We start from the raw sequence: 10,783 nt of genomic DNA, 5'->3' as shown, positions 1-10,783 counted from the left end.
GGTTGAAGGGTAAGATGTCCAGCAATTGAGTTTCACTTTCCTTGAAAAGTACTAATCCCCCAACTCCTAATTATAAATTGGATAAGTTGTTCATGACTCGAGGATAAACTTAGGGGGATACCACGTGAGCCAAGTGTTAAGAAGTACTGTGATATTTAAGGGATTTTAGTTTTATTCTAACGACGGTTGGGAAGTGCTCTATGATAATAGTTTATTAATTCTCCACCAACTAATTTGAGAAAGAAATTCTAACCGAACCACCCCAGAGAGAGGTCATGAACTGAAGATGAACTAAAAGGGGGATACGCAAGTATGAATTTAAAGATATGGTACAACAATACGGGGATAAGGTAAGACCGCTAGTAAGACGCACTTGGTAGATGTTGACTAAGTTAAAAGCCTGTGTTGGGTACACTGCAAGGGCAAGGGTTAGAAGGTATAAAGGAATGATGTGTGTACACAACGTCGCTCCAAAAATAATGGAATCCTTAAGAGATAAAGACGGCAAACATAAGGAATAAACGGCGCAACTTCCATTCACCCCAAGAAACAAAGGATATAGGTGGGGGTAAAGCTACTACTTTAAGAGAACCTTGGACAGTTATCGTCGGAAACTAGTACTGCCTAATTGAAATTGGAACGACTATAAGTGCTAATTAATTTTTGATGAATATAAGTAGAATGTGGCCTTAGACGAGTTGTTCCATGGGTCCCATTACTCAAGTATAGATTAATAGATGAGATGTCGCACTATGTATGGGAAGGCTATCATCGCTTCGTGATTTAGCCAAGGTTCCGTACATGGATAATCAGGTTAAAATAATATGCAGAAAGACAGAGACATGATACAGTACCACGTAGATTGGGGAAGGAGATTGGATGAATTTTAGACTGGACATAGAGATATAGAGCAAGGTATAGGCAGATAACGGTATAAGTACCCTCTAAATGGGGGAAACAAATGAAAAAAAACTGCAAGGATAAAGTGAAGGCAATTAATATGGCAACATATTTGAGATGGATGTTTAAATTTCAATAAGAACCCTGGATGAACCAAGTTATGAAGGTCTGGAAGTCACCAATAACTGCATAGAAGTCATAATGCGATGTAAGGAAGTGTTAAGAAGTTTTTAAGAAGATATTGAATGACATCATACTAGACCAAAAGCCAAAATGTTGGCTATGGAGTTGATCGCACATGATGTTGTGATAGATAAATAACCAAGGAAAAAGAAACACGAAACCTCCTATGATAGAGGACGAGAAGAGCAAAGAGTAAATAAGGGACAAGAAAGGAATATAACAAGATGGGACAAGCAAGATTCAATGTGAGTGAGATGCATACAGCACAAGGAACCAGGAGACGGAAGGATTACATCTACCTCCTACAAGTTGTATCATAATGGTTGTGCAACCTATGGATATGTATATATAAGCATCAGGCAAAGTGAGTAAGTACATGATAAAAGGAATAGCGGTCCAGTAATGACAATATAGTTGTGATATTTTGGATAACCTATCGAGCGATGCAAAGATAGGTTAAACCAATCTATCGAGATGGAATTAGTCCTATGGGCAAAGTAAGACATAGCCACGATTGGGCCAAAGATCTACCCCAACATCGATTGTAGGATAAGGAAGGAAATGGCAAGGTAACATATAAGACCTAGCGAGACGATGCTAAAATATTCTCAGGTTAAGTTGAATGCCTTCTCATATTCTCGTAAAGGTAAATAATGACACGAGATAATGTATCTAAAGGGTTACAAGTTGGGATAAGGAAATTGTGAAATAATTTAACCAAGAGAAGAAGAACTGACTAGTTACTAAAGGATGGAGGACTTATATGCCAAGTTCCTTCAGAATTATATCAGGTAATGATACACATAGCACATAACGACTATGAGAGCCATTATATGAGGGGACTTCAGCATTATTTAGCATCGAACCCTAAGGATGGGAAAAAAAGAAAAGAAGAAGAAACCCAAAAGGTAAAGTACTAGTTAAAGTCTTCTAAGGAAATTGAGGAGTAATACATGAGGTCCCCACAACTATTGCCTTGAGTAGAGGGGCTTAAAGCACAGCTAGCGCTTGGATGCCAGTCTAAGAAAAGATTGGGAACACAGACGGGTCTTAGTACCACCTTTCACCCTAAAAATTGATAAATAGGCTAAGCATACCACTTAAATGTTAGAAGATGTGTTGTGAGCTGGTGTTGTTAACTTCAAAGGTAGCTGGAATGATTATCTATTACTCGTCAAGTTGCCTACCCTACTATCTGGTTTAAGAACAATACGTCCAGCTTTCCACTCGACAATATTTTGTAACTGTATAAGTGAACCCTTTTGGAATATTCTCCGTGGATGAAGTCAACATAAGGAACGAGTGATCCTATGAAGAGAAACCTAATGCCAACTTAGATCAATAGATTAGAAGATTATGTACTAAGAATGTAGTTTCTATCAAGGTGTTGTAGTAAAATAAAAATCGTGAAGAAATGACCTGAGAAGCTAAAGAAGACATGAAACACAGTATGTGTGATCGCAATAGAAATGAATCTCCCTACAATCTATATAAAGTCTTGAAGGAGGTTTTGTTTAACATTCGAGGACGAATGTTCTAAAGGGGGGAAGGATGTTACACCCCACACTCTTAAGCTTAAAATGTCTCCTAAGCTTCTTAGAAGTTATCATGTGAGATAGATAATCTATGACACCATTAAACGACTCTAAAGAAGGGAGAATGTGATACCCCATGGTAGGGAAGGTTGGAACTAGGGTCATGAGAAGTCGAAAGGAGTTGGAGGCCAAGTAATGAGTCATAGGAATCGACTTACCTACATAAGCTACTAACGTGGAAGTCTTACATACCTAAGCTACTTGGTTACATACCAAGCTTACGTAGAAAGGATTATATAGGTTCTTAAAAGAAGAAGAGATTACAAACCCACGCGAAAGGGGACAGAATGACACGTGGCAGCAAGAGAAGGCTCCACGTGGCAGCGTGGAAAAGTTCCATGTGGCAGCAGGTGAACCACCTTCTTAGGGTAAAGTAGGTGACTTACCTACTTGGGGGGTGGTCCCCACAAGGACACGTCGCAGCCAGGAGGTAAGGCATAGATCCGTGGCCCAATAGGGGCTGGACACATATCACCTTATGGGGATGAAACGTGTTACCTCCTAAGGAAACATATATAGGTGTGTTATGTGACTAATAGTCTCATTCTTCATCCATAACTTCAGCCAAAAGAGAGGTAAAATGTAGAGGAAAAGAAAGAGGCAGCTACGGCTTGGAAGAGTTCAAGGTAAGTTCTCCAATTTTTCTCCGTGAATTACTTACCTAGAGTGTTCCTTAATCATGTGGAGATGTATATATGTATATTATGATACCTACGGAATCAGTTCTTCAGATTTACACTTGGAAAAAATAAGAGAAAGTTGAAAGAAAAACTTAGAGAGCCAAGGAGAGAGGCTACGGGTTTGTCCACCTTAAGGTGAGCCTACGACTTTTGTTCCATAAATTAATTATTTTCGGTATCCCACAGTTACATAACGATGTTTAATAGCCTAAAATTACTATTTGGGGAAGCAAAGAAGTGACCCAAATAGTTCACTCCATTTTAGCACATCAAGAGTTTTCCGAGGCTGGTTTTTGCCAGTTTGGACCAATTTCGGGTAAGGTAAAGTCTTTCCTTTCAATTTGGAGTTTATGGTATTTTTATGAAGTTTATTATACGTTGTCTAAGTGTCTATAAATATGAAAATGTCATAAAAATGTTTGACGTTAGAACCAATCTAAATTGAAGTCGTTATAGTTAAATTGAAGTCGAGTAGGGTATTGTGCTTGTGGTGCTGCGGCTATAGGTGGTGTGATGGTGTGTTGCAGGGATGAAAAGTATTCTAAAAGCGTTGTGGGAGATTCGGTTGCGGCCACACGGTCCTCTATTTCGTATAGTTAAAGGTTTTACAAAATAGAGACTAGAAACCCTATTTTGGATATCGTAATTTTGAAAGAGTTGGTTGGAGTTTTTTTGGTTTAATGTTGATGTGAATTGCTTGTATATATGCTGAAGGGTGTTTTTTTTTGTTGTATATAGTGATTAGGGATGTAATTGAAAATTCAGATAGGGCATGTTATAGGGGAGGTGCTGCCCGATTTCCGTTAATGCCTTAACTAACTAAAAAACTAATCGAGAAGATGAGCGAGGAAATGAGTTCTATGAATACTCATGTGCAACTTAAGATGCTGAAATGTCAAGTGTTGTTGATATTCGTATTTCTTTCATGTTGAATAGGTTCAAAGGACGATGAGGAGAATGTGAAAAAGAGTAACCCATAATAGGTATGTAAAGTTATCTCTCCTTCCTTTTGGCATGTCTTATCCTTAAGTGGATTGTGTATGAAATGTGGGGATAATTCCGTTCCCAAAACTTCAAGTACGCCTCATAATCCCTATCCACTGCTTGATATTGGAACCCCTGCAAGAATTCCATGTGTTAAGAAGTAGTGTATGTAAGCCTATCCTTCCTATCTCTTGAGAGGTAGTTGGCATGAAAATGACGTTATGATGCCATGTCTGTTCACCGAAACCCAAAATGGGCCGAGTACAAAATGTGTATATAATAACCCCATAAAGGAAAGCATAGACAGTGTAAAGCTTATCCTCTTCCTTTTTTAGCATGTCTTAGACATAAGTAGAACAAGATACAATCTCTGAGGTAATTCCACTCTTAAGCATCTTCTATTTACCTCTAGATATCGAACTTATGTAATAGTTGAACTATTTTCCTTGAAACTTCTATATGTTAAAGAGGTGACAAATGTATAGGCTCTAAGTCTTAAAGACTATATGGTAATAAGTATTTCTGATTCCTTAAGCGATTTGGCCTTACATTAATACATGTCTAGGATCCTCAAGATTACAGCTAATATAGCCCATAATGGCATTTAGAGGGCACTCGAGATGACTACACTACTACTCGGGTCCTCAGACGAAAGTTAAATCTTCTTATACAGTCAAGTCTCTGATAATGTTTTAAATTACATATGGTTACTCACTACTCTACTAGTGCATATTGTAACCCTTCTATCAATGAGTCCCAGGCTGGGGTATGTGGACGTGCGCAGTTTACTGGATTATCCATCGAGTCCCTCACTAAAAGGCCGAGTACACTATACGAGGACATGATAATGCAATGACATGAAAAACTCACCGAGTCCCTCACTACAGGGCCAGGTACGTATCTATATATAGATGATGTGTTGTAATAAGGTGATGATGGTGCCGGGCCTATGATGGTCCTACAGATATGATTCACCGAATCCTTGATAGGGCCATCTATATTAAATGATTTGAGCATGCATGCTTTTATGATTCACAGGGTACAGGTACAGGTTTATGATTTGATATTTTATCCTCTGCTTCCAGTTGTATTATGTTATGTTTTACATACTCAGTATATATGTTGTACTGACCCCCTTTGTTTGGGGGGCTGCGTTTCATGCCCGCAGGTGCAGATAAAGGTTTTTGGAGTCCACCAACTTAGGATTCCATTCAGATCAGCTGGAAGAGGCTCTATTGGATCAGAGCCTAGTTTTTGGCACTGGCTGCTGATTTATATAATTGTTTTAGTTTATCCATGGGTACGGAGGGTGCCCTGTCCTGCCATATGTTATCGTTAATATTGTTAGAGGACTGTAGATATGTATATATGGGTTTTGTATGTCATTTTGGTTCATCTGGATCTATGTGATGTATTATATGTGCTATTATGTTATGGCAGCCTCATGTGCTTGCATGCCCTTTCATGATGTGATCCAACTGAAAGAGACTACATGTTTATGAAAATGTTATCACCTAGTAGGGTGTTGATGCGTAGTAATATATTATTTAAAGCTTGGCTTGACCACAACTGATAAATATATATACGGGGTTCTAGGTCGGACCCCAATCGCGGCCTATGGGGTTGGGTCGTGATAGAAATAGTATCAGAGCAGTTCGCCCTTGGAGTGTCTACAGAGCGTGTCTAGTAGAGTCTTGTTTATAAATCGGTTCAGAATCTGAGATTTCCAATCTGACCATCCGATTAGCCAAATACTGGATTTCTAAGGCTAAGGGTCACTCCGCAGCAGATAAGTAAGCTAAACTACCCATACTCTCCATCTTCCGGCTCAAGGCATCTGCTACTATATTTGCCTTGCTAGGGTGGTAGAGGATAGAGATGTCACAATTGGCTAGTAGCTCAATCCTGTGCCGCTGTCTAGAATTAAGATCCTTCTGACTCATAAGGTACTATAAGTTGCGGTGATCTGTATACATCTCACAATGAACTTTGTATAAGTTGTGCCTCTATATCATGAGCGCAAAACTACTGCTGCCAGTTCTAAGTCATGGGTGGGGTAGTTGTGCTCGTGCACTCTCAACTGTCTGGAAGTATAAGCAATAACTCGGCCATGCTGCATCAATACACACCCAAGACCTACACCAGAAGTGTCACAATATACCAAAAAGATCTCTCCCTTAACTGGTAGAGTCAGAACAGGAGCGGTGGTAAGCAACTCCTTAAGTTTCCGAAAGCTCGACTCACACTCCTTGGACCATACAAAGGGAAAATCCTGGTGGGTTAAATGTGGGCCTAGCCCAACCATGAATAGCCTCAATCTTTGCAGATCTACTCTGATACCCTCTCTGGACACCACATTTCCCAAAAATGCCACAGACTCCAACCAAAACTCGTACTTTGAGAATTTAGCATAAAGTTGTTGATCTCTCAAAGTCTGGAGCACAACCCTCAAATACTGCGCGTGCTCCTCCCTACTCCACGAGTATACCAGTATGTCATCGATGAATACAATCACGAAGAAGTCAAGATAAGGCCTAAATACTTGATTCATAAGGTCTATAAAGTTGTGGGGGCATAGGTAAACCCAAAAGACATCACAAGGAACTCATAATGGCCATACCGAGTCCGAAAAGCAGTCTTAGGAATGTCGGCTGCTCTAATCCGCAACTGGTGATAGCCAGATCTCAAGTCAATCTTAGAAAACATGGTCTCACCCTGAAGCTAATCTAATAGATCATCGATACGAGGCATGGGGTAACGGTTTTTCACTGTCACCTTGTTCAGCTGCCTGTAATCAACACACATCCACATAGTCCCATCCTTCTTCTTAACAAACAGCATGGGTGCACCCCATGGCGACACACTAGGGCAAATAAATCCCTTACCTAGAAGATCCTCAAGATGCACACTGAGCTCCTTGAGCTCTGCGGGGGACATATAATAAGGTAGTATAGAAATAGGCTTTGTTCCCAGCTCCAAATCTATGGCAAATTCAATATCTCTCTCTAGGGGTAGGGCAGGTAGATTAGTAGGGAAGACATTAGTATACTCCCTAACCACATGGACTGAATCAATAGTAGGGGCCTCACTGGACACATCACAGACATATGCTAAGTACGCTAAGCACCCGGACCCAACTAGCCGCCAGGCCCGCATAAAGGATATGATCCCAGTAGGTGGGAGACTATAAATACTCTGCCATAAGACCAAGGGAATACTAGGTATGGCTAATATAACGGTCTAGGTATAACAGTCCAATACCACATGATGAGGGGATACCCAATCCATACCCAGAATAACATCAAAATCTAGTATATCAAGTAAAATAAGATCTGCCCGAGTCTTATGCCCCTGAATAGTCACCATACAGGATCTACAAACCTGATCCACTACTAAAGAATCCTCTATCGGGGTCGAAACAGGGACCTTAAGTGACTCATAAGTACTACCCAGACATAGAGAAAAATATATAAACACATAGGAATATATGGAACCTAGATCAAATAAAGCTAAAGCAGTCTGTTGACAAATAAGGATAGTACCTGTGATAACATCATCTGATGCCTAAGCCTCTACCCTCACTGGAGCAGCATAGAAATGTCCCTATCAGACTCCCCTATGAATATTTTCCCTACCACCTGACCTGCCTCCCAGGGAACCTCCTCGAACACCCTACTAACCATCGCCATGGCCGTGACCTCGATCTATACCTCCTGGTGAATGTGGTGCTACTACCAACGGTCTATCCTGGCTAAGACACTCCCTATCCTAGTACTCCACTGAGCCATAATTGAAGTATTTTGAAGCTGAACGACCCGTGATAACTCATCCGCGGTAGAAATGAAGCAGACCTGATCCCTTCAAGCTCTGCCCTATGGTGGAACCCCCCAAACAGGGCTGACTACCCTCAACTACTAGCAAGGCAGCCTGAATTGGCTGGCTGGACTGACCGTGCTAGTACTTATCCTGCTGGAACCATTGGCAAGGCCTGTCATAACTATCATGGCCTCTAGGCTGGGACCCACTATAGCTACCCTGATGCCTGGATCTTTTATCACTGCCCTCTTGGGCATGACGATGAATAATCTCGATCATGTAGGCATGATCCACCATATCCAGAAAAGAGTGGCCGGTAGAAATAAAGTGCTCAGTCCCCAACATTAGGTAAGGTCTCAATCTGCACACAAAACATTGTACCCACTCCTCCTCAGTGGGTAGAATCATAGTTGCATATTGGGAAAGCTGATGAAATCTAGCCTCATACTCTGCAATCGTCATGTGGCCCTGCTCCAATTGAGTAAACAGATCTCAAAGTCAGTCCCGAACACTCTTAGGGATGTATCAAGCCAAGTAAGCCTCTAAGAACTGGGCCCATGTTAATAGTGGTGACCCAGCTGGTCTGGACTATAAATAAGAGCGCTACCACTGTCTGGATGCCCCTCTGAACTGGTGGACAGTGAAGTCGGCGCCTCTGGACTCCACAAAACCCAAGAAATAGAGATGCTCTTGATAGGTAGTCAAGAACTCCATGGCATCCTTGACAATGGCTCTAGAAAATATTAGGGGTGATAGCCTTTGAAATACCCCTAACATCTTCTGATCCTATAATGACATCATACCCTCTGGAACTGCTAGTAGGGGTGCAACAATTGGTGGAGGCAGCTGAACCTCAGGTGCTGGCTGGACTGATGGATTCCGCAGTGCTGGTATGCCCGCTACTAAGGTCGAGGCCTATGGTACAACCCCAATAGCTGTAAGGAGCTATAAAATCACTGCCTGTAGTGGTGGGGTCATAACTGGTGTAGCTGGAAGCTATACTGGTGGTGGTGGTCCCTTTGGATGAGTAAGAATAGGAGCATCCTGATGCTCCTCTACCAGTTCCAGCTCTATCTCTAGGTCGGGAGCTGGTGCTGCTCTCCTACCTTTCCCACAAGGATGACCTTTAGGCATGTTAGGCCTTAGTGCGTTATCACGAATGGTGGTACCAAGCATACGAACCATCCTTGAAAAAGAGTGGAACAAATGAGATTTTACGAAATCAATAAGACACAATACTGCAGGAAATAATACAACATAGAGAATGTTCATAATGACATCCTGTCGCATCCATCCGCGAGACTCTACTAGACATTAGCTCTGTACAAGTGAGACCAATGAACCTAGGGCTCTGATACCAACTTGTCATGACTCAATTCCTTAGGTCATGATGACAACTACTATAACCCACAAGTAGGTAAGCCAACCCGTCAACCCAAAACTTCAAGTAATGGGTTTGAGGGAAGAAACTAAACAAGAGTGCTAAAATATAAAGATAGGCAGAAAGAATAAGCGGAAGTAAACCAAACATGATATATACAACTAAAGATCCCTCCCAAAACCTGGAAGTCACAAGTATAGAGATGCTACAAAATAAAAGATGAGTATCAATACCGAAAGTGGACTGAAAATATATACAATAACTAACTAGTCTCTAAAGGCAAAAGACGGCCCATCCATACTGAAGAAGACAGGAATGATCCAAAAATGCCAAGTGCTCACCTTAGTCTCCAAAGCTGACTACAATAGGCTCGGTCTATCCACGATGGTAGCTGGTGCTTGGTCCTGCATAACAAAAATAGATGTAGAGTGTAGTATGAGTACTAAGACAATAGGTACCCAGTAGGCATCATTGGCAGAATGAGCAAAAAAGGTAAAAACCATATGAAAAAGAGGAATAGCCTAAATAGGAGTCAACATAAGCCTCAAAAGGGGAAAGAGTACTAACTATGAGAACTACAGCTAACTATATCCAACTAGGCCCCCATAAGCACAGCCGGGACACTGGTGCGCAAGTTAAATAAAAACCTAGATGAACTCCCATAAGCTTGCCGAGTACATAAAATAGCAACAACTACCAAGGCTAGGAACCAAGAATATGCGATGTTAGGAGCCAAAATACTATATCATTTCCAAACCTAGAATCTCTAAGAGTCAATCGATCTAGGGGTGACTTAGGGGTCGAGGCCGAGACTGGGACCCAGATGCTCGCCCGAATGTTTAAAGTGGCAAAGGCCGAGACTGGGTACCCGGATGCTTGCCATAATATAGAACTGTGGTCGAGTCTAGGACTGGGTACCCAGATGCTCGCCGTAATACATCGGTATGATCGAGGCTGAGACTGGGTACCTGGATGCTCATCATATTAGCAAGCCGGTAGAGGCCAGGGCTGAGTACTTGAATGCTCCCTAATAATTCAGAACAGAGGCTGGGACTTGGTACTCGGATGCTCATAGATAATTTATTCTATGATGCCAAATATTCTACTTCCCAACTAGAGTACAGCAGTACCAAAAATCTTTTCCCAAATGAGTCAACCGATATGCCGCCAAAACTAGAACTGAAGCAAAAGTCAACAATCACGAAGTCTAGTGTGGCCGATGCATCACTAAAGGCACGATTATA

Source organism: Solanum dulcamara, chromosome 6, assembly GCF_947179165.1.
Source record: "Solanum dulcamara chromosome 6, daSolDulc1.2, whole genome shotgun sequence".
NCBI classification, from domain to species: domain Eukaryota; kingdom Viridiplantae; phylum Streptophyta; class Magnoliopsida; order Solanales; family Solanaceae; genus Solanum; species Solanum dulcamara.
Note: the sequence above shows the minus strand (reverse complement) of the source record.